The 25,538-nt window shown below is 42.6% G+C and overlaps 1 protein-coding gene across 3 annotated transcripts in view; it reads right to left on the reverse strand.

Annotated features, from left to right (window-relative positions):
* Window positions 1-13,178: 13,178 nt before the first annotated feature.
* tmem19 (transmembrane protein 19) overlaps window positions 13,179-25,538 on the reverse strand; it is a 36,367-nt gene continuing 24,007 nt past the window's right edge. For all 3 annotated transcript variants that reach the window (XM_059652481.1, XM_048548743.2, XM_059652479.1), the window contains exons 8-10: window positions 15,859-15,958; window positions 15,690-15,773; window positions 13,179-13,493 (exon numbers count right to left, since the gene is read on the reverse strand). The gene's annotated coding sequence lies outside the window, so the exon portion shown is untranslated. The remainder of the gene's footprint in view (window positions 13,494-15,689; window positions 15,774-15,858; window positions 15,959-25,538) is intronic.

Raw genomic sequence — 25,538 nt, forward strand, 5'->3', positions numbered from 1 at the left:
CAAAACTATCCATGACTTCTTTAAATAATTAGGCAGTAAAATTGGGCCCTTGGTCTGACTGAATCTCCCTGGATATCCAAAATGGGTGAAGAAAGCAAGCAGAACTCTGTTCCCATCCCCCTCTCTAATGAAGGGTCTAGGCCCGAAACGTCAGCTTTTGTGCTCCTGAGATGCTGCTTGGCCTGCTGTGTTCATCCAGCTTCACACTTTATTACCTCCGATTCTCCAGCATCTGGAGTTCCCATTATCTCTGATCACAACTCCTCCACAGATAATAAAATGTGAGGCTGGATGAACACAGCAGGCCAAGCAGCATCTCAGGAGCACAAAAGCTGACGTTTCGGGCCTAGACCCTTCTTCAGAGAGGGGGATGGGGGGAGGGAACTGGAATAAATAGGGAGAGAGGGGGAGGCGGACCGAAGATGGAGAGCAAAGAAGATAGGTGGAGAGGGTGTAGGTGGGGAGGTAGGGAGGGGATAGGTCAGTCCAGGGAAGACGGACAGGTCAAGGAGGTGGGATGAGGTTAGTAGGTAGCTGGGGGTGCGGCTGGGGGTGGGAGGAAGGGATGGGTGAGAGGAAGAACCGGTTAGGGAGGCAGAGACAGGTTGGACTGGTTTTGGGATGCAGTGGGTGGGGGGGAAGAGCTGGGCTGGTTGTGTGGTGCAGTGGGGGGAGGGGATGAACTGGGCTGGTTTAGGGATGCAGTGGGGGAAGGGGAGATTTTGAAACTGGTGAAGTCCACATTGATACCATATGGCTGCAGGGTTCCCAGGCGGAATATGAGTTGCTGTTCCTGCAACCTTCGGGTGGCATCATTGTGGCAGTGCAGGAGGCCCATGATGGACATGTCATCAAGAGAATGGGAGGGGGAGTGGAAATGGTTTGCGACTGGGAGGTGCAGTTGTTTGTTGCGAACTGAGCGGAGGTGTTCTGCAAAGCGGTCCCCAAGCCTCCGCTTGGTTTCCCCAATGTAGAGAAAGCCGCACCGGGTACAGTGGATGCAGTATACCACATTGGCAGATGTGCAGGTGAACCTCTGCTTAATGTGGAATGTCATCTTGGGGCCTGGGATGGGGGTGAGGGAGGAGGTGTGGGGACAAGTGTAGCATTTCCTGCGGTTGCAGGGGAAGGTGCCGGGTGTGGTGGGGTTGGAGGGCAGTGTGGAGCGAACAAGGGAGTCACGGAGAGAGTGGTCTCTCCGGAAAGCAGACAGGGGTGGGGATGGAAAAATGTCTTGGGTGGTGGGGTCGGATTGTAAATGGCGGAAGTGTCGGAGGATAATGCGTTGTATCCGGAGGTTGGTAGGGTGGTGTGTGAGAACGAGGGGGATCCTCTTGGGGCGGTTGTGGCGGGGGCGGGGTGTGAGGGATGTGTCGCGGGAAATGCGGGAGACGCGGTCAAGGGCGTTCTCAATCACCGTGGGGGGGAAGTTGCGGTCCTCCGGATACAACGCATTATCCTCCGACACTTCCGCCATTTACAATCCGACCCCACCACCCAAGACATTTTTCCATCCCCACCCCTGTCTGCTTTCCGGAGAGACCATTCTCTCCGTGACTCCCTTGTTCGCTCCACACTGCCCTCCAACCCCACCACACCCGGCACCTTCCCCTGCAACCGCAGGAAATGCTACACTTGTCCCCACACCTCCTCCCTCACCCCCATCCCAGGCCCCAAGATGACATTCCACATTAAGCAGAGGTTCACCTGCACATCTGCCAATGTGGTATACTGCATCCACTGTACCCGGTGCGGCTTTCTCTACATTGGGGAAACCAAGCGGAGGCTTGGGGACCGCTTTGCAGAACACCTCCGCTCAGTTCGCAACAAACAACTGCACCTCCCAGTCGCAAACCATTTCCACTCCCCCTCCCATTCTCTTGATGACATGTCCATCATGGGCCTCCTGCACTGCCACAATGATGCCACCCGAAGGTTGCAGGAACAGCAACTCATATTCCGCCTGGGAACCCTGCAGCCATATGGTATCAATGTGGACTTCACCAGTTTCAAAATCTCCCCTTCCCCCACTGCATCCCTCAACCAGCCCAGTTCATCCCCTCCCCCCACTGCACCACACAACCAGCCCAGCTCTTCCCCCCCACCCACTGCATCCCAAAACCAGTCCAACCTGTCTCTGCCTCCCTAACCGGTTCTTCCTCTCACCCATCCCTTCCTCCCACCCCCAGCCGCACCCCCAGCTACCTACTAACCTCATCCCACCTCCTTGACCTGTCCGTCTTCCCTGGACTGACCTATCCCCTCCCTACCTCCCCACCTACACCCTCTCCACCTATCTTCTTTGCTCTCCATCTTCGGTCCGCCTCCCCCTCTCTCCCTATTTATTCCAGTTCCCTCCCCCCATCCCCCTCTCTGAAGAAGGGTCTAGGCCCGAAACGTCAGCTTTTGTGCTCCTGAGATGCTGCTTGGCCTGCTGTGTTCATCCAGCCTCACATTTTATTATCTTGGAATCTCCAGCATCTGCAGTTCCCATTATCTCTGATACAACTCCTCCACAGTTGTTTTTGCCTTGACATTCCGTAATGGAATTGCCTCTGAAAATCTGGTAGAAACATACGTTATGGTTAGCAAATACTGGTTCCCACTTTTGGTTTTAAGGAGGGGACCAACACAATCATCTAAGCCACATGAAAGATTCTTCAAATGCAGGAATTGGTAACAAAAGGTTCAAGTTTTATTACTGCTTGTGGCTTTCCTACTATCGGACACATATGACAGCTACAGTAAAATTCAACCACCTCTTTGTGTAATCCAGGCCAACAGAAATGCTTCCATGTCTGAGTCTTCCTCACTGCTAGATGATCTCTGTTGGCAATTTTTCTGCTACCTGCCATACTTCCTGTCAGTGTGCTAGTGGTATCACTACCTGGTAAACTACCTATCATCATCCTACTTACTTTCCCCAGCCCCACCACCCCCCTCTATTTCCCAGATACCTTCCCCCTCCCCATTTCTGAAGAAGGGTCCCAACCCTAAACGTCAGCTTTCCTGCTGCTTTGACTCTGCCTGACCTGCTATGTTCTTCTAGCTCCACACTGTGACATCTGACTCCAGCATCTGCAGTTCTTGCTCTCTGCTGGTGAACTCCCGTCATTTCTCCTCTGCACTAACCTGCCAAGATCTCCACTTATGCCTTAGGATTCTACCCTTAAGGTAATAATATTCTGGAATCCATTCTAATTCCTTTTCCAAGTAGGCATAATGATATAAATCTATTATTGTTTTATTTTTGTTGTATCCCCATTAGTCTTTCAGAACTAAACACCTCTGCCAGGTCCTCTACCTGCTTCTTTCTTTACCATTTTCATCAAAGAGGGCATCAGCTAACTGGACCTCAATGCCTTCATTTTTCTCTTTGGTTTTCCCTTCTTGATTTAACTTGTGACTAAGATCTTATCAATACACAGTTCGGAAAAACGAGTGTATTTTTCTGTTAGCTCTTCAGTTCCCTGATTTTCTTTCCGCTTTTCCACAACAATAGATATCACTCATACCTTTGATCCAGCTAGGTCATTTCCAAGAACAAACTCTTTTCCTGGAATAAACGCACTTTCAATCACTCCTACTGTGACTTCCCAAATCTTGAAATTTCTTCCCATTTCATCCACAGGTTATCACATCTTGGATAAGATTTCATGAGTGCAAATATTTTCATCTCTTACTATTAGAAGCTGACCAGCTCCCATATCTCTCAATATTATAAATTCATTATATTTTCCACCTGTTCTTCCTGAGTAAACCTTACCCACGGATGAAGTCTTTGAAGAGATCAGGCAATATTTTCCTTTCTAGCCTGTGACTAGGTTGTGTACTCTTCTCAACTTCTCATGGGATTTCCTTCACTACCTCAACTAATCCCCCTTGCTTAGCCTCTTTTACCTCCTTTGTCCTCAGTGCCTCTCTTAATCCACCAGCATTGCGACTTTGCGTGTTCCCCTCTATTGCAGCAGAAACACCAGAGGCCTTTCACCTCCTTCTTACCTCTTGGGTTTTTGTTCCCACATGTGGCAAGCTGTTCCCAATGTGATCTACTTTTTGTTATTCATTGAAGGACTTCCCTCTTTCCCAATTTCTATCCCTCACAGAATGAAATTATATTCCTTCCTTATATTTCTGAGCTGGTGTCTATATGCTTCTGGTACCAATTCGTAGGCGCTCAAGTTAGCTTGTTTTACTTCTTCATATTCTTTTGACACTTCATCTGACACTGCTGCAACACTTCACTAGCCCTGCCTACCAACTTAGTCCATAAGACCATAAGACATAGGAGTGGAAATAAGCCCATTCGGCCTATCGAGTCCACCCCACCATTTAATCGTGGCTGATGGGCATTTCAACTCCACTTCCCTGCACTCTCCCCGTAGCCCTTGATTCCTTGTGAGATCAAGAATTTATCAATCTCCGACTTGAAGACATTTAACGTCCCGGCCTCCACTGCACTCCGCGGCAATGAATTCCACAGGCCCACCAGTCTCTGGCTGAAGAAATATCTCCTCATTTCCATTTTAAATTTACCCCCTCTAATTTTAAGGCTGTGGCCATGGGTCCTAGTCTCCCTGCCTAACGGAAACAACTTCCCAGTGTCCACCCCTTCTAAGCCATGCATTATCTTGTAAGTTTCTATTAGATCTCCCCTCAACCTTCTAAACTCTAATGAATACAATCCCAGGATCCTCAGCCGTTCATCGTACATTAAACCTACCATTCCAGGGAATCAGAATTAATATTACCCACATATCCTCTGGCCAGGTCATCTGTTTAGCCAATTTCTCAAGAGTAAATGTGAAAGGCTTCTGCATTTTTACCAAAATTCAATGAAAATGTTTTGACATTTTTATATATCTCTACCAGGTCTTCAGCGATGATATGTTTGTTCAATATCATCCCCTCCTCATTTAGCCTATCTTCATCTCCATCCTTTTAATTTGACTTTAGTGTTGAATTATCAACTTTAGAAGTTTAAACCCTTTTTTATTCTTATGCTAAAGTGCTTCTTTCCCTTTTTTTCCCTCAGCGAGGAATCTTCTTCTAACTCCAATTGTCTAAATTTGCAATTTATTTTTCCTAACTCCACTGCACTTACCTGTTCCTCTGGTATACCTAAATGCTTGACCAATACCAGTACCATAAGACCATAAGACATAGGAGCAGAAAATAGGCCATTCAGCCCATCTGCTCCACCATTCAATCATGGCTGATAAGATCCTCAACCCCATTCTCCTGCTTTCTCCTCATAACCCTTGATCTCCTTTCATAATCAAGAATCTATCTATCTCAGTCTTAAATGTACTCAATGACCTGGCCTCCACAGCATTCTGTGGCAGTGAATTCCATAGATTCATCACTCTCTGGCTGAAAAAGTTTCTCCTTATCTCCATTCTAAAAGGTTTTCCCTTTACTCTAGTGCTATGCCTTCGAGTCCTAGTCTGTCGTACCAATAAGCATCTACCTGACATCCACTCTGTCCAGGCCATTCAGTATTCTCTAAGTTTCAATTAGATCCCCCCTCATCCTTCTAATCTCCATTGAGTAAAGTCCCAGAGTCCTCAAATGATCCTCATATGTTAAGCTTTCCATTCCTGGGACCATTCTCGTGAACCACCTCTGAACTCGCTCCAGCGCCAGTACATCCTTCCTGAGATATGGGGCCTAAAACTGCACACGATACTCCAAATGTGGCCTGACCAGAGCCTTATAAAGCCTCAGTAGTACATTCTGTTTTTATAAAAGTCCTCAAAATAAATGCCAATATTGCATTTGCCTTCCTGACTACTAACTCAACCAGCAAGTTTATCTTAAGAGAATCCTGGACTAGAACTCCCAAGTCTCTTTACACTTCAGACTTCTGAATTTTCTCCCCATTTAGAAAATGATCCATTCTTTTATTCTTCTTACCAAAGTGCATGGCCTCACATTTTCCCACGTTGTACTCCATCTGCCACTTCGTTGGTCATTCCCTTAACTTGTCCAAATCCTTCTGCAGCCTCCCCACCTCCTCAATTCTACATGTTGCTCTACGTATCTTTGTATAGTCTGCAAACTTAGCCAGATTGCCCGCAGTTCCTTCATCTAGATCATTAAATGTACAAAGTCAAAAGTTTTGGACCCAGCACTGACCCTTGTCACTGGCTGCCATCCTGAGAAAGACCCTATTATCCCCACTCTCTGCTTTCTGCCAGACAGCCAATCTTCTATTCATGATAACACCTTGTTGCTAAAACCATGGGCCCATATCTTACTCAGCAGCCTCCTGTGCAGCACCTTATCAAAGGCCTTCTTGAATTCTAGGTAGATAATGTCCATTGGCTCTCTTTGGTATCCCCTGCTCATTACTTCCTCAAAGAATTCTAGCAGATTTGTCAGACATGACCTCCCCTTGATGAAACCATGCTGACTTTGCCCTATTTTACTATACACTTCCAATTATTCAGAAATCTAATCCTTCACAATTGACTCCAAAATCTTGCCCAATTCCGACGTTAGGCCAATTGGCCTGTAATTTTCCATCTTTTACCTTACTGTCTTTAAACAGGGGTGTCATGTTAGCGATTTTCCGGTGTTCTGGGACGCTGCCCGACTCTAGTGATTCCTGAAAGATCACCACTAATGCCTCCACTATCTCTTCAGCTATCTCTTTAGAACTCTGGGCTGTAGTCCATCTGGTCCAGGTGATTTGTCCACTTTCAGGCTAATCAGTTTTACTAGCACTTTTTCCTTTGTGATAGCCACCATACTCAGCTCTGCCCCCGACTCTCGAATTTTTGGGATATTACTCATGTCTTCCACTGTGAAGGCTGATACAAAGTAATTATTCAGTTCTTTAGCTATTTCCTTGTTCCCTACTGCTATCTTTCCACCATCATTTTCCAGTGGTCCAATGTCCACTTTTTCCCTTTATATATCTAAAAAAAGTATTACAGTCTTCATTTATATTACTGGCTAGCTTACCCTCATAACTAATCTTCTCCCTCATTTGCTTTTTTCTTCATTGCCCACTGTTGGTCTCTGTAAGCTTCCCACTGCCCTTTGCCACATTAAATGCTTTCTCTTTTGCATTTATGCTATCCCTGACTTCCTTAATCAGTAATAGTTGCCTTATCCTCCATGCACCATGCTTCTTATGCCTGGGGATGAATTTTTGCTGCGTCTCCTGAATTACTCCAGAAAATCCTGCCATTGCTGTTCCATTGTCTTTCCTGCTAGGTTTCTCTTCCAGTCAATCTGCCCAGCTCCTCCTTCATACCTCTGTAGTCACCTGTATTCAGCTGTAATACCGTTGCCTCTGATCTATCTTCTCCCTCTCAAATTGCAGAGTAAATTCTATTCTTATGCTCACTGCCTCCAAAGGATTCCTTTACCTTAAGCTCCCTGATCAAGTCTGCCTCATTGCACGACACTAAATCTAGTATTGCCTGTTCCCTTGTGGGCTCCACCATGAGTTGCTCCAAAAAAAGCCATCTTGCAGACATTCCACAAACACCTTTCCTTGCAATCCACTACCAACATGATTTCCCCAGTGCACCTGCATATTGAAATCCCCCATGATCACTGTGACTTTGCCGTTCTTACACACCTTTTCTATCTCCTGGTGTATCTTGCATCCTGACTACTGTTTGGAGGCCTGTACACAACGCCAACTATGTTTTTTTAACTTTGCGGTTCCTCAATTCTACCCATACAGATTCTACACTATCTGGCACTACTGCATTTCTTCCAATTGATTTAATTTCATTTCTCACTAATAAGGCATCCACACCCCCTCAGCCCACCTGCCTATATTTTTGATAGGATGTATACCCTTGGATGTTCAGTTCCCAATCCTGGTCCCCTTCCAGCCACATGTCAGTGATGCCTACCACATAATACTTGCCAGTTTCGATCTGTCCCACAAGCTCATTTACCTTATTCCTTACACTGCATGCATTCAGATATAACACCTTCAGTCCTGTATTAACCCTTCTTCCGTGATAATGGGAACTGCAGATGCTGGAGAATCCAAGATAATAAAATGTGAGGCTGGATGAACACAGCAGGCCCAGCAGCATCTCAGGAGCACAAAAGCTGACGTTTCGGGCCTAGACCCACCCTTGTCTGCTTTCCGGAGAGACCACTCTCTCCGTGACTCCCTTGTTCACTCCACACTGCCCTCCAACCCCACCACACCCGGCACCTACCCCTGCAACCGCAGGAAATGCTACGCTTGCCCCCACACCTCCTCCCTCACCCCTATCCCAGGTCCCAAGACGACTTTCCATATAAAGCAGAGGTTCACCTGCACATCTGCCAATGTGGTATACTGTATCCATTGTACCCGGTGTGGCTTCCTCTACATTGGGGAAACCAAGCGGAGGCTTGGGGACCGCTTTGCAGAACACCTCCGCTCGGTTCGCAATAAACTACTGCACCTCCCAGTCGCAAACCATTTCCACTCCCCCTCCCATTCTCTAGATGACATGTCCATCATGCGCCTCCTGCAGTGCCACAATGATGCCACCCGCAGGTTGCAGGAACAGCAACTCATATTCCGCTTGGGAACGCTGCAGCCCAATGGTATCAATGTGGACTTCACCAGCTTCAAAACCTCCCCTTCCCCCACCGCATCTCAAAACCAGCCCAGATCGCCCCCTCCCCCTGCTGCACCACACAACCAGCCCAGCTCTTCCCCTCCCCCCACTGCATCCCAAAACCAGTCCAGCCTGTCTCTGCCTCCCTAACCTGTTCTTTCTCTCACCCATCCCTTCCTCCCACCCCAAGCCGCACCTCCATCTCCTACCAACTAACCTCATCCCACCTCCTTGACCTGTCCATCTTCCCTGGACTGACCTATCCCCTCCCTACCTCCCCACCTATACTCTCCTCTCCACCTATCTTCTTTTCTCTCCATCTTCGGTCCACCTCCCCCTCTCTCCCTATTTATTCGAGAACCCTCACCCCATCCCCCTCTCTGATGAAGGGTCTAGGCCCGAAACGTCAGCTTTTGTGCTCCTGAGATGCTGCTTGGCCTGCTGTGTTCATCCAGCCTCACATTTTATTATCTTTAACCCTTCTTCTTCTCATTTTCATTTGTTTTTCCGATGTTTGATTGCTACCCTTTTCCCAAACACATGGTCCTATTTGTGTCTGTGCTGGAGACTTTAATAACCTCTCCTGAATTCTCCTTCCCTGCTATTTCTTTCATATTTTTCCACTTGGTTGAATCCACCACTACAGATGTTAACCTGCTGCTTTGTTTCCCACTGGGGCCGGTTTCACCATTCCCTTCCCACCCACTTTCTAGTTTAAAGCCCTGTTGACCAGCCTATTTACCCTTTCCACTCGAATATTGGTCCCAGCTTGATTCAGGTGGAGACCATCCCAACAGTAAAAATCCCTCCTGTTCCAATACTGATGCCAGAGCCCCATGAAAAGGAACCTCACTTTCTCACACCATTCTTTTAGCCATGTGTTTACTTCCCTTATTCTCATGTCCCTATGCTAATTAGCACGAGGCACAGGTAGTAATTCAGAGATTATAATCCTTGAGGACCTGCTCTTAAATTTGGTTCCTAGCTCCTGATGATCTCTGAACCGGTCCATCTTTCCTAATCTTGCCTATGTTGTTTGTTCCAGCCTGCTCCAATATCCTTTCAAGCTGGTCAGAGATATCTCTTACCCTGGCACTGGGCAGGCAACACCATATGGGACTCTTGGTCCTACTTACAAAGGATACTATCTATTCCCCAAATTGTAGAATTTCCTACAAGTACCTGTCTTTTTGCATCCCACCACGCACCCCCCCCGCCCCGCCCTGGTCTGGAATGGCATCCCGTACCACGGTGCAGTGGTCAGTTGACTTATCCTCCCGGCAGCCCTTTTCCTAATCCATATAGGGAGCAAGTACTTTGTACCTGTTGGACAAAGAGCTAAGGCTCTTCTGTTCCTGACTGCAGGTTCCCTCTACCCACCTCACTTACAGTCACACCCTGCTGTCCCTGGTCACTGACCAAATTTGAACTAATTAGTCTACCAGATGTGACTGACTCCTGAAACAAAGCATCCAGGTACATCTCCCCATCCCGGATGGGTCGCAGTGTTTGAAGCTCCAATTCCAGCTCATCAACTCTGAGCAGAAGTTCCTCAAGCAAACAACACTTGCTGCAGATGTGGTCACTACAGTTCACAATGGAATCAGCCAGCTCCCACATCATACAGCCACAGCACATGACCTGTCCAGCCATTTCTACTTCATTAATTACTTTATTAGTTTATACAAATTGAGTTAACTAAATTTGTTGATACTTTTGTCCCTCTGATAGCTTCCTGCCAAAAAAAGAGAAAAACTCCATTCTGCTCTAGATTGCCAAAAGAATAAAGGAAAAAAAGAAATTAACTTACTAACTGTCTACAGTCTTTTTTTGGGTTAGAGGAGGAGTGTGGGGTGGTGGGAAACACTACACATGTAGCGTTTTGAGTTTAGACAATGTCCCAATACAATAGTTCACTTCCCGACTGGTGCTCTCACCACTCCTGCTGCTCGAATGAAGTAGGCCGCTGACTTAAGAGGTAAGTTTTTAAACTAAGGAAAAATTACAATTTCAGCTTTCCTCTTATCCACAGTTAAAGCCAAATCTAGTCTGTTTGCTGAGTCTGAAAGTATATCCTTTTGGTCTTTGTAAATTATCTTGACAAATTTGAGGAGCATCCTCAACCCCAGAACCTCTGGCAACATTAAGAGCCATTTTACTCACTTTTTATTTAACTAAGTAACTCCAATTACAGATTTTTCATTTCTCATCCCAAGTCGTTTTAAGCCTGCAGAACTTTTCTTACCCAGAATCATTCAAATCTATCCAAATCCATTCAGAACCTGTGCATGAATTGGCCAGATCAGTCTTGAACCCCTAATCTGTTGGAGGGGAGGTGGATACCTCTGATAATTAAAAACAAAAACCCCACAGCTCACCTCACTTTGTAACGTTAAAAAATGAAATGTGAAATAAAATGAACTCTCAACACTCTACAATCAACAAGTAATTTATCTAACTTACAGCTAACAAACTATACAATTCTGCCCCCCCAACCACAACTAACTACACTAAAGGTACATTTTCCATTTGATACAAGTCCCACATAAATTAATAAAAATTTAATTTGTTTAATATATCAAAATTAGTTAGGGTAAGTCTTCCAGAATGTTGTTTGCAGTCTCCAGGTCCTCCAGTCAGGAACACCTTCCTCAGTCGCGTGTGCGTGCCAGGAATATTAGCTCCCGCCAGTCAGTTTCTCTTCACTCTCACAGATTTTCAAAATTACCTCTTTTTATACCCTTGAAGACCTGTTAATTTCTTACAATAGGATTGGTCCTATGTTGTCAAAACTAAATTTAAATTTAGTTTTTTGGAATCTAGGGCCTGGTTTAAATTAAGTGGGTAAATTCAAAAGCCTGTTATCTTGGTAAAAATGCTGCTTTGCCCTCTAACAGTATAGCTTTTCGATACAATGTTTCAACTTCAAAAACTCTGCATCTGCCTGCAGACATTTTTAAACTCCAAGCCTTAAAAAAAAATCAATCTTTTAAAGGGACCACATACTCTTTCCCCCGTTTTACAAACATTACATTCTACCCAACTTTGCAACAATATAAGCACTGCTGCTTCTGTAACCGAAGAGTCTCAAACAGAGTTGAATGGTTTGCAAGCACAAGCAAACATCTACCCTTCTAACCTCATGATGGGAGAAGGTCACTGGTGAAGCACAGAGGAGATAGCTGGACCTGCAACATGACTCTGGGGAAGTTCCAGTGGCTGAGATAACTGGCTTCCAACAACAACAACAACAACAACATGTTCCTTTGCACTAGCTATGGCTCCAAACAAAAGACCAACCTCCCTCCACAATTCCAGTTTTGTCAGGCTCATTGATACCTTACTTAGTTGAACATAGGGCAGTTACTCCTAGCTCACCTGCAGTTTTTCAACCTGTTGCGATCAAGGCCATAATGAGGTCGAGAGCTTAGTGGCCTGGCAGAACCTAAACGGAATGTTAGGTACGCAAGTTATTCCTCTCCAATCACTGTTGATCATCACTTTGCTTATGAATATATGCTATGGTAATAATTTATTAACAGGGCATACCTGAAATTTTCAATATCAGGTAGATGTCATGTTATAATTGTCACAAATCAATTAGCAAGCAACAATCTGTTCCAGAATTAGCTTCTATGCTTGCTAAAATGTTATCAGGTCCCACAGCTTTTGTAGGATCTGGTGCTGTCAAATATTAGAGTCACATGGAGTGACTGAATTGATTGCGTTCTCTTTACAGGGCACAAAATATCATTTCATATCCCTTGATTGCTGTAGCTAAGCCAGGTAACTGGCTGAAACAAAATGCCTGATATGATCCAGATTTTAAAAAAAATAAAAACAAGCTTGTGGGATTAATTGGTCTACATGTTCCCTTATCAAATATCACATGGTCCTGTTGATTGCTTTTTTTCCCCTCCACAATCCTTCACCAACTAATGGGGCATGCAGGTAGAGGACACATTTCTGTCAGTTAACAAAAATCAAAGCTGTTCTTTTCAGTTTCTGCTTTAAACCACTTCGGGGAAGAGCCGAGCGCTGTATGGGCACACAGGTACAGGAAAGAGTACAAGTGAAGACAATCCTCACTAGAAACTTTTCAATCTTGATTGAGCACAGTTTCCAAATCAATATTCAGGATGACCGATTCTTGCCTCAGCTCATTTGTTTAATCTGTTAACTACAGATGGAACAACTTCAATGCTCCTGTGGCTAGCAGTTCAAAACTGGTTCAGTTCTGTTCGTCTCTCAACTCAAAGAAATTAAATATGCTCATGGCTTACAAGCCAAAGTGCTCAAACAGCACGATTTAACTCCCATTTGTATGGTCTTGTTTCTACCTACAACCCTGTAATCACTACTCCTAATTCAGGGTTTGAACCAGATTTTCACATTTCACCACTGAAAGGTGCAGCTGTGATGAATCATGTGAGAAGTAGGATTCAAATAACAACTTGGCATTCACAAATCTTGGAAGTATTGTTTTCCCAGTACTGCCAAAAAGACCTAACAGATTTGATGGTAATTTAGTTACTTGAACAATGAAGTATTGCAATATTGCAAAGGTACACTAGGCAAAAACAGATTCTGGCTGTTACAAGTGTGTAGGTTTATTATAACATTTGTGTTTTAGATACTATTACATCAAAATACATCTGTACAGATGGTTGACAATAAAGTAAGAGCATAGTGAAAAAAATTGCAACTATCCCAATGAAGTTGGATTCCACCTTTCAGAAAGCATCCATTGAAAATAAAGACAATGACCTGGTGAAAGATGATGCACAAAAAAAAGCCAAAGATTAACTGGTATTTCTTCCAAGAGAAAGCCTTTGTTCCAGATCATTCTCTTTGTTTCCAAAAGCAAATTCGTGAACTTGTTGGGCAGTAATCTTGCTGCTTTGAAGCCTGAGGACACATTTAAAAACAAGTTACATTTACACAAACTAATATTTGATATTCTAATTAGCATTAAATGTCTGAATTATTGATGTTATCATGTGTTTTACCACTAAACAAGTTATTAGTCATAATAGAGACATTTCATCGCCAGTGATATCCACATCCCATGCCAGCATTTATTGCTCAGAAGAGATGAGCAATCTTCCATCACCATAGTTGTTGGTAAACTGACAGTTAGGAGTGAGCTCCAGGATTTTGACCTAGTAGCGAGGGCACTGTGGTAATTTCATTTCAGGATGGCGCAAGGCTTAGTGTGGAACTTGCAAGTAGTATATTTTATATGTCTGTGGATCTTGTCCTAGATGGTATAGACCCACAAGTTCAGAAGGTAGTGTCTAATAACATTGAGTTGCTGTTGGTCATCTATTGACAAGTCAGAGGAGTCAAAAAAAAAAATCACAATATCAAAATAAATCATTTCAAAAAGAACTGCAGATGTTGAAGATTTGCAACAAAAATTACTGGAGAAACTCAGCAGATTCAGAGAGAAAATAGTAAATGTTTAGAGTTCAGTCTGGAGGGTCTCTACAATGATTCAAAATTAATACTGACTTCTTATTGCTTAAACTCAACCACAAAGATAGCAGACAATTTCCTTTCAGGACAAAAAAGGAAAGGCTGGTTTTGGGGTCGAGGCAATATCACAGAAGGGCCAAACAGGTTTGTAACAGCAATAGCTGGTCTGCATTGAGAGACAACCAAACAAAAGGTAAGTAGGCTGACTATGCCAACATTTAAAAAAGAAAAACAAGCTATTTATACATATTACAGACCTCTGGAGCAGATGGGGCTTGAACCTAGGCCAGGATGTCCAGAAGTAGTGATGCACTACTTCTGCACCATGCAAATTCCCCCACCCACAATAGGTCTTCGACAGTTCAAATTTACCTACTACTTATCAAAGATGGAAACATTGCAAAGAACCCCAGGAAATATTTTCAAGTTGATAGAATATGATTTCATGGGGAAAATTAACTCCATCTGAAAAACCACAAACATGGAATAAGTTGGGTCTAAGTCTTCAACTGGAGGGAATAGGATGATTTGTGGAAGCTCAGGTTAGCAAGGTCTTCCGTTTCATAAGTGTACATGTTATTTCATGATTTCTTTCCCATTTGTGCTGTAGGTTAGATGAAGCATTATCATCTGAACCAGTAATTTACACAAATTTAATGCTTAAAAACTGTTGAATCAACCCCAAATACAGTGTAGAGTAGATGGGTTCATCAAGTCTTGTCAATTCAAAGTCTCCTCTTCTGCTGGAGGAGGGAAGTAAAGCACAGACAGCTCATTACTCAGGTGAGCTTCAAGTCCGACATTCAAATGAGGACAGTCTACAAGGGGAACAACTCGCAATATCTTGTACCTCATTTGCATGAGTTGCTATGTCTTGGCATGCACCTAGTCCAAACAGTTTTTCCCCCAAGTAGTGTACATATGAACTTAGCACAAAGATCACATGAAAAATTACTTAGCAAGTTTGTTGGACAAAAATATTACATTTTCATCCATTCTATTGAAACAGTTCTTTAAAGAAAAAACCATTTCAACTTCTGGTCAGCAAATTTAATTGTTACATTCATATTAAAAAGGGTGAGTCAAGGATCTCACTAAAACTACTAGTTACTGAAAACCTATTGCACCATTTGAGTCAAATAAAAATGTGTCAACTGGATGATGGGATGGTGTAGGGGGACAGGCTTAGATTAGTTCACAAGTCAGTGCAACATCGAGGGCTGAAGGGCCTGTTCTGCACGGTACTGCTTTATGTTTTAATTGCATTAATGTGCTCCTTTTATATTAACACTTAGATAAAACAACTAAAATAGTTTAATAGTACATTAAAATGACCAGTTATCAAAAAATGATACTTTAACTGACCCCTGTAAGATGAATGCAATAATTGAATTTGCTTAGCTGAAGTTGGAATGGCTTTAAAAACACAGCTGGAGAACCTGAGCTGGTCCAGCAGCATTTGTGAAAGACAAGCGTTAACTTAATATAGAGTCCAATTTGATTCTTCAGAAAAGCTATATTACACAAGATTAGTTTTGTATTCAGATTGATACTGCTCAACCACCTGGAGTTTCTCCAGAACTTTATTACAGATCACCAGCAATGCATAGCTTTTGTTTAACTTACTCCATATGGGTCATGTGCTTTGTTTTCATCAATCTTTGAGAGCATGGGGAAAGCATGCTGTCAGTCGGACTCCGGAAGAATTTCCTAAACATGAAAATACAATGAATTTAGTAATTGAACTGACTATCATGTCGGCATTTGCAAACTTTTCCAATTTAAAGCAACTTACTTTTCCTGTGCCTGTTTTCTTTTCGTTAAGCTTGGCGTTGGGGGTTGTTGGTTTGGGTCACTGTGCTTAGTCAAAGCTTTGCCTGTATTCATTTCAAAACCTAGAGGGGTTGGAGAAGAGTAAAGTTAAAGCTGATGTGTTCAATATATTTAGTGTGGCTTTCATGTGTGCATATATAAAACTTTTGAGCCACCATTAAGTGCTGAAGATGTGACTACTTGAAAAAAGTTAGAAAGTCTTAACTTGGAGCACATCTAATTGATAACTGCAATGCAAGCACTTTTTAAAAGGTGCAACACAACACTGAGCAACTCCTTACTTCCTTCAGCGTTTGTCCCATTAGCATTTCCAGGTTTTCAAAGCAAGCTGGCAAAACAACCCTTTCTGGTTGTAATCTCAGTACTCAATTTTGTAATAATGTGACGATTGGCCCTTCAGCTTGCTTAATCAAGTGGAAAAAAGTGGGACTGACCAGGGGGCAAATGCCAATTTGTCACTGTAAAAGCCTTGGTTTAAAAATTCAAACAGGTCACAATAAAGGGATGAGATAGATACTGCAGTTCCTACTAGACAACAAGGTGCAGAGCTGGATAAACACAATAAGGGATGAACATGTTCCAAACCCAAAAAACATAACTTGACAATTGAGTATTTGACAAGGTGTATGCTGAAAAGTGGCTATTTTATAGAGAAGTGTAGTCTTAGCGATTAGACCACTTAAGACTTTTAGTTAGTAAAAGGCATTTAATGTTCACCACTGTCATTAGTTAGAATACTGAAGTGATTGAAAGAGCCAAAGAACAGGTTGTTGAAGTAGAAAGGGAGGAATGGTAAAGCTGCATAGAGTTAACTTAAAAATTATCCTTTTTTTTGGTTTGCAAAAGGAGCCTCAAATTTGAGTATCTCTTCAAACATTTAAGACTAAGAATTTTAGACCTTAAATGCAAAAAACTATGGTAATAAAACATTGAATTAAAACCCAAAATTTATAACCTGAGAAGTGAGAAAACATATTGCCCCCTTCAAAATTAAAGCTCTCAAAGATGTACAAGATCACATTTTTGCAAAAGTCCACACTTAAATTTCAAACTTTTCAAAATGACCCTTGCAAAATGTCCATCTGTGTGGCATGAAAAATGTTGCAATTAAAATCTAGGAAGTTAATTTGATTTCAGCTAGATAACAAATGAATACAAAGACACTACATCTTAAAGCAAAATTACAAAATGTGGATTATATTAAAGTGTGCTTGACAACAGATAAGTTGAGAATTAGTGAAATTGCCTTTGTACTGAAATATTCTGACTTTTCCAATGCACACTATACAATGTATTGATAGGTAACTGTTCAGATACAGATCTAGAGCCACATAGGCAAGCAGAGGAAAAGATGAATCAGCTTCACGTCATGCGGCAAGACCAAGTAGGACATTTGATCGTAATCTTCCAATTTATTTTCAGCATAATTAGATCAGGCACAAGATCCAGTTTATAAAAGCAGATGAAGAAGATATACCTTTGAAATATTCACTCCAAGCTCAGGTTTTTTAAAAAAAATTCTGTTTAAGAATTGTGCACAGTCATGACTAATGTCCTAACTTTGAAAAATTAATAGCAGCAATAAGTGAAAAGATAAAAGTCAACATGAAAGGATGAAAGTCCTGGATCAATGCGGAATGCACCAGTGTAAAAGAAACAAACAGTCCAGGTAGTGTTAACATATGCAATTTCTAGACCTAAACACTCGTGATTGCTCATTTCAAACTCTACCTTGCAACTACACAGAAGGACTCCTGCTATAAATTACTCTCCAGCAGTGCATTATTACAGTTTTCAAATACAAAAAAAGTTAATCCTGCTCTTAAATCCATGTTCTAGCCTTCTCAATACAGGAGACACACACAAAACACCAAACTGGTTAAAACCAAAAGTCCAGGGTTTGTTTTTAATGACTGCTATTTTAAATAAAGAACACGAGGACACAATCCTACAGCTGGAGCAATAGATTAGTTTCAAGATAAATTTCCAATCCTGTGTCCTGGCAGGAGGTAAACTGAACTGTTCAAAAGATCAGAGTAAAACATTAATCTTAAAGAGAAGTTTAAGTAGAATGTCAATTCCATCCCTTCCAACCAAAGCAAATCACGTACACAAAACAGGCATGAGCAACTCAGCAGACCTGGCAGAATCTGTGAAGACAGAAGTAGACTTAGTGTTCTAGTCCAACAAAACACTTCAGGAGAAAGAAACAAAAGGGACAAAAAAAAAACAAAATCAATGCTGCAGCTTCAAATCACAAGCATTTCAATCAGATTTAAGTGTTTGAGACACCAACCCATCTCATTTATACTTAATATATCCTTAAAACTCTTGTAGCATATCCTTGCAGGACTGTCACATCCAGCCATGAATAGTGGTGGGCAATTGAACAACTCATCGCAGGAGGCAGCACTACAAATATCCCCATCAAGGGAAGAGTCCAACAGTGCGAACGATAAGGCTGAAGCATTTGCAATAATCTCCAGCCAGAAGTACCAAAGTGCATGATCCATCTGTCTCCTTAGTGGTCCCCAGCAGATGTCAGACTTCAGCCAACTCAACTCAGTTTTGTGATAGCAAGGATACTACAAAGGCTATGGGCCCGAACTAAATTCCAGCAATACCACTGAAGATTTAGGTTCCAGAATTTGCCACGCCTCTACTCAAAAGTTATTCTAGTAAAATTACAAACACTGATGCCCACACAACAATACAGAAAGTTGCATAGCTATGTCCTGCACACAAACAGCAGGTCAAATTTAACTCAGTCAATTAACATCCCAGTCTAAATCGATGATCAGTAAAGTGATAGGGTTGGTGCTATCAAGCAGGATCTTGTCAGTAATAACCTGTTCATCAACACTTAGTTTGGGCTCTAAGATATGGAAGTACCAGCGTTGGACTGGGGTGGACAAGATCAGAAATCACACGGCACCAGGTTATAGTCCAATAGGTTGATTTGAAAATAAACCTCTTGGAGCCTCACTCCTCCTTCATGTATTAGTGAGAGAGATGGTATTGGCATAGAGTTTATAATTAAATGATCAAAGGGTCACTGATGACTGTTTTAGCTCTCTCAGGGCTGTGATAACAGAAATTCAGGGATTTACATATACGTATTAAATTAATTAAAATCTTGTAACTGAAGAAAGGTTTAACAGCATCTTAGATCTGTTTAAATACATCCTCATCAGTGGTGTGACCCTTTGATCTTTTACTTATAAGTGGTGTCAAAAACATCTCTTTCACTAACACCTGGAGGAGTGAGACTCCAAAAGCTTTTTTCAAATAAACCTGTTGGACTAATAACCTGGTGTCACGTGATTTCTGACTTGGTTTGGGTTCAGTCAGGCCACTTAGCTCCTGCCTTCAATATAGTCTTGGTTGAAAGGTGGACAAAAGCGTCAAATTCAGAGGTGAGGTGTAAGCAACAGCCCTTGACATCATGATCGTGTTCTACCTAGTGCAGCAGAGTCCAAACAAAATTGGAATTACTGTCCAGTGGTTGGAATCATACCTGGCACACAGGAAGATGAATCCAGCTGTTGGATGTCAGTCATCTCAGCCCTAGGGCAGCTCAGAGGAAGTTCTGCATTGTAGGGTCTTTGGCCCAACCATCTTCAACAACCGTGCTTCCCACAACACCCCCCCCCCCCCCCCCCCCCCGCCACATCAATACCCTGGGGATCACCATTGACCAAAAAAGCTCAACTAAAAGCACCACATAAATACAACAGTGAGTCTGAGGACAAGGGTACTGAAATAACTCACAGTCTAACTCCCCATAAACCTGCCCTCCATCAACAAGTCAAAATTCAAGTACAATAGAATAAAGCTGCATCTATCCAGGAAAGGGAAGTGTAACAACACCTGAGAAGCTGGATAGTATCCTTGACAAAGCACCTTGCTTATCTGGCACCAGATCTGCAAAAGTACACTCTCTCCATGCTCAGTGGCAGCTGTGTACACTATCAAAAGATGAAATGCAGAAATTCGGAAGGTCCTCAGACAGCACCTTCCGAATCACCATAGACTTCCATCCAGAAGAATAAGGGCAACATATTCATGGGAACACTGCCACCTACTCAGGCACTCACCATCGTGACTTGGAAATATAATCAGTTTCAGAGATGGTAGGGACTGCCAAGCAGGCAAGCTGACGTTTCTTTCACCTTGTTACATCATAGTGATAATAGAAACCAGATAATAGGATGCTGGAGAATCTGAGATGACAAGGCATAGAGCTGTTTGAACACAGTAGGCCAAGCAGCATCATATGATCAGGAAGGCTGACATTTCGGGTTTAGACCCTTGATGAAGGTTCTAAACCTGAAATGTCAGCCTTCTTGCTCATATGCTATGTACGCCAGATGTGCCTGGACATGTTGGTTAACAATACCTACACAATATGTTGACACTTGCAATGTAGAAAAATCATTGATTAAGCCAACTTTAGTATCGCCTTGCAAAAGACAAATATTGCTTCAGTTAGGTGTTAGAATACCCAAACTATTATTGTCAAACGTAAATTTTTTTAGAAGCGAAATCTATTTCGCTTCCTAAAAAAAAGGAGTCAATACTTTTGCAAGTTAAATACCATTTGCATTTGAATGCGAATGCGTTATTAAAGCTAGCTAAGACAGTCATAGAAGATAACAATCGATCGTTACAAATCGTCGGCTCTTCAATAATCTCTTGAAATTAGACGAAGCTTGAAACAGCCTTTCCGAAGGTATCTCACCTTTATGAATTGTCCCTCCTTGCGCACGCACACACACAACCTCACAAGCAAACAACAGCCACAGCCGTTTATTACTATGCACGGCGCACCAAGTCCCTTTTATAACTATCCGGCCCGCCCATCACGTGATACCGGCTCCGCCGCTCCTCATTGGTCCGTTTCCCCGGGACAATTCAAATGATGACAAGGTTCTGAAAGGTTGGAATCACGTTGACCTCCCCACGCTCCCATCGCCTCGGGGCCAACCGTCACCGAGGGGGAGGGTTAAGCTTCGTGTTGCCATGGCGACCGCGTGCGGTGAGGTCAGTTGTCATTCTACTACTTTGCCTCCGCAAGTGCCTCTCATTCTTCTAAACTCTATTGACAGTAGGTCCGATCTACTTATTCTCTCAATAGACTGCCCCCGCAAACCCACCTAGTGAACTTTCTCTGGATTGCCTCCAATGTCGGTACGTCTGTCCTTAAGTGAGGGTCCCATAGTTGTGACAGTATTTCAGCTGTGTTCTTACTAGGGCAGGGTATGACTTTATCAAGACTTCCCAATAATTATAAAATAAAACAGCTGCGAATGCTGAAGAGCTGAAGCAAAAACAAATGCCTGGAGAAAGTCAGCAGGTCTGGCAGAGTTAGCCTTTCAGGGCCAGTGAACTTTCTAATGGCAGCTGAGAAAAGGTGGTATTTATGCAGATGACAGGAGGGGTATAGAGTAAAGGAGTACGCGGATAGGGGAGTCAGAGACCTGAAAGAGAAGTGGCATAAGGAAAGGCAAAGGGAATCCTGGCATTTATTGCAAAAGGCTTGGATTGTAAAAGTAAAGAAGTGTTGTTACAATTATATAAGGCATTGGTGAAAGAGCACTCAGAGTTCTCTTACATGAGGAAGGGTGCGGTGATACTGAAGATAGTTCAGAAGAGGTTTGTTCCAGGAATGAAAGGGCTATCGTACAAGGAGTAGTTGAAGAGCATGGGTTTGTATTCAGTGCAGCTCACAAGAATGAGCAGGGAATCTGATTGAACTGTATATAAAATACTGAAGGGGATTGATAAGGTGGATGTTGAACAGACAAACCCCTCGTGGGACAGTCTTGAACAAGAAGTCATAGTCATCGAGAGAGAGGAGGTAGGTTCAAAAACTAAGCCGAGGAGAAACTACTTCTCTCAGAGGGTTCTGAATCTGTGGAACTCACTGATTGAGAGTGGAGTGGAGGCAGAATCAACCAATAGATTCAAGAAATAGAAATGTTTCCAATGAAAATCAGGTTAAAGGATTATGGTGAGCAGGCAGGAAAGTGAAGTTGAGACCAGGATAAGATTAACCATGATCATCATGTTAAATGGCAGACTGGACTTGAAAGGCTGAATTGCCTACTCCAGCTCCTAATTCCTATGTTCCAGGGAATCATGAGTAAGCTGTTGGCTGTGCTGAAAGCAACCCCCGTCGTGGCAGAGCTTTTTTTCTAGCCGCTACCAGTTCTGAAGCAAACTAACGAGACTCAACCTTAACTCAGTTTTCTCTGTACTGATGGTGCCAGGCTTGCTGAGTTTCTCCACCAATTTCTTCTTTAGTTCCTTATTTTCATGTACCATACTCTTCGAAATAAAAACCAACATTCCATTTCTTTCTCTATTACCTGCTGAATTTGAATACTAACTTATTGTGATTTGTGTTAGGAGTCCCAGATTCCTCTGTGCTCTAGCTTTCTACAGTCTTTCTCAATTAAAATAATATTCAGCTCCTCTATTCTTCTTGATAAAGTGCATAAATTCACATTTTCCAACATTATATTTGATCTGCCAAGTTTTGTCCCTCGCTTACTAATATCCATATTAATTTTAATTTACCAGATCTTTGCCCACTCACCTTAACCTATCTTTATCTTTTTGTGTCCTTCCTGTGTGCTGTTCACAAATAACTTTCCTACCCACCTTTGTATCATCAATACATTTAGTAAGCATGCCTTTGGTCCCTTCGTCAAAATCATTTATAGCATTGAGATCCCACCACCGACCCCTGCATCACACCACTCATTACATTTTGCCAACCAGAAAATGACCGATTTATACCAACTCCTTTTTCCTGTCAACTCACGGATAACAAGGAAAATTAGGAAGAGTATTAAATCCAAGGAACAGACATAAAAATTGGCCAAAAAAGCAGCAGAATTGAGAATCATGAGCAGTTTGATTTCAGCAAAACAGAACACAGGGATTGATTAAGAGGGGATAAATAGAGCACGGGAGTAAGCTTGCAGGGAACGTAAAAATTGTAAAAGCTTTAATAGGTATGTGAAGAATTAAAGATTAGTGAAGGCAAATGTTACAGTCAGAAACAAGGAGTATTATAATGGAGAACACGAGATGGCAACCAATTTAATATGTTAGTTTTGTTTTCATAAAGGGTTCAGGAGTAATGTCCCAAAAGTGTTTAGGAATCTGGGTTCTAGTGACAGGGAGGAACTGAAGGAAATCAATATTATAGAGAAATGTTGATGGAGAAATTTATGGGATTGAAGGCCAATAAATCCCCAGGGCCCAAAAATCTACATTCCAGAGTACTTAAAGAAGTGACCCTAGAAATAGTGGATACGTTGACAGTCATCTTTCAAGATCCCGTAGACTCTGGAACAGTTCCTATGGATTTGAAGGTAGCTACTGAAACTTGTCTATTTTTAAAAAAGGTAGAGGAGAAAAAAAGGAACTTTGGATTCAGACATTGGTAGTGGGGAATATGCTACTGTCTGTTATAAAGGATTTGATGGCAGAATACTTGGAAAACAATGACAGGATCAGATAGTGACAACTTGGATTTACAAAAGGGAAATCATGCTTGACAATGCAACTGGAATTTTTCAAAGGTGTAAATTTGATAAGGAGTATGTGATTTACTTGGACTGTCAGAAGGCTTTCGATGAGGTTCAACTTAAGAGGATACCATGTAAATGTAAAGAGCTTGGGACTGGGGGTTGTGTACTGACAAGGATAGAGACAAAGAGAAGGAATAAGGTGTATTTCTGAGTTGCAGGTAGTGATGAGCAGGGTGCCACAGGGATCAGTACTTGATCAACATAGATAGAAGATATTCAGGATTTATATGTGGGAACTGAAAGTTAAATTTCCAAGTTTGCAGACGGCACAAAGCTGGATGAGAGGGTGAACTGTGAAGAAGATGCAGAATTGCTTTAGTGTGATTTCAACAAATTGAGTGAGTGCATAAACTCTTGGCACATGGGACACAATGTTGATATACTGTGGTAGCAAAAAAGGGGAAGGCAAGTTATTACCCAAATGGCAATAGATTGGGAAAGGGAGAGGTGCAACAAGATCTGCTTGTCTTTGTACACCAGTCATACAGTATTGGAAGCAAACCCTTTGGTCCAACTAGTTCACACTGACCATGTTCCCAATCAAAACTAGTCCTAGTTGCCTGCATTTGGCCCATATTCCTCCAAATCATTCCTATTGACGTACTTGTCAAAATGTCTTTAAAATATTGAAACTACCTGCATCTACCACTTTGTCTGGCAGTTCATTCCACATACAAACCACTATCTTTGTAAAGAAAAAAAAAATGCCACTCGTGTCCTTTTTAAAACATTCTCCTCCCATCTTAAAAATATGCCAGAGATAATAGGAACTGCAGATGCTGGAGAATCCAAGATAACAAGGTGTGGAGGTGGATGAACACAGCAGGCCAAGCAGCATCAGAGGAGAAGGAAGGATCTTAGGAGCTGGAAGGCTGCCGTTTCGGGCCTAGACCCTTCATCAGAAAATCCCAAAAAATCTAAAAAAATCCCAGCAGACTTTCTCTGTTCTAAAAGCAATATAGTAACACCCGTTCTGATACTCTCACTTCCATTCGTGCCCGAGAACACTTTTCAGAAGTTCTTGTTTCAAACCCAGTCAACTTCATTCACGAACAGGGGCTTTACAGAGAGAGTCAGACAGTCACACAGCACAGAAATAGACCTTTTGGTCCAACCAGTCCATTCTGAACATTAATTTCAAATTAAACTAATTCCACCTGCCTCTCCTGGCCCATATCCCTCCAAACCTTTCCTTTCATGTAACTATCCAAATTTTATAAACTCCTGTCAGGTTGCCTCTCAACCTCCTACATCCCAGTGAAAGAAGTCCCAGCTTATTCAGACTTTCTATATAACTTAAACCTTACATATGTGGCAACTTCCTGGTAAATCTCTTCTGAACCCTCTCCAGCTTAATAATATCCTTCCTATAACTGAGTGACTAGAACTGAACATAGTATTCCAGAAAAGGCTTCACCACTGTCTCACACAACCTCAACATGTCTGACTTCGCAGCTCCTATACTCAAAAGGACTGAACAAATGCTTTTTTAAAACCACTCGATTGTGGTTGGTTGACTCGCTGAGCTGGTTTGTTGTTCTGCAGACATTTCATAACGTTATGCAGTGGGGTAATCAGTGCAGCCTCCAAATAAGCGCCGGTGTGTTTTCCCGCCTGGTTTTTAAACTCTGGCGTACATTGAGCTGGACTGCCTCACTTTTAGTTTTCCTTTGTAATGAAGCATATATGGGGTTCAGTTCTATGTGTTTATTGATGGCTTTCTTCTTGGAGTACCAGGCTTCTAGGAATTCCCGTGCCTGGGACAAGCTAAGCAGAGACAGGCATGGGAATTCCTAGAAGCCTGGTACTCCACGAAGAAAGCCATCAATAAACACATAGAACTTGACCCCATATACACTCCACTACGAAGGAAAACCGGAAGTGAGGTAATCCAGCTCAACGGACTCCAGAGTTTAAAAACCAGGTGGGAAAATACACTAGTGCTGAAGCGGTGGCTGCACTGATGACGTTACCCAGCAGGGTAATGAAACGTCTACAGAACAACAAACCAGCTCCGTGAGCCAACACCGACAACCCA

The sequence above is a fragment of the Stegostoma tigrinum genome, chromosome 18, assembly GCF_030684315.1.
Source record: "Stegostoma tigrinum isolate sSteTig4 chromosome 18, sSteTig4.hap1, whole genome shotgun sequence".
In the NCBI taxonomy this organism is placed as follows: Eukaryota; Metazoa; Chordata; class Chondrichthyes; order Orectolobiformes; family Stegostomatidae; genus Stegostoma; species Stegostoma tigrinum.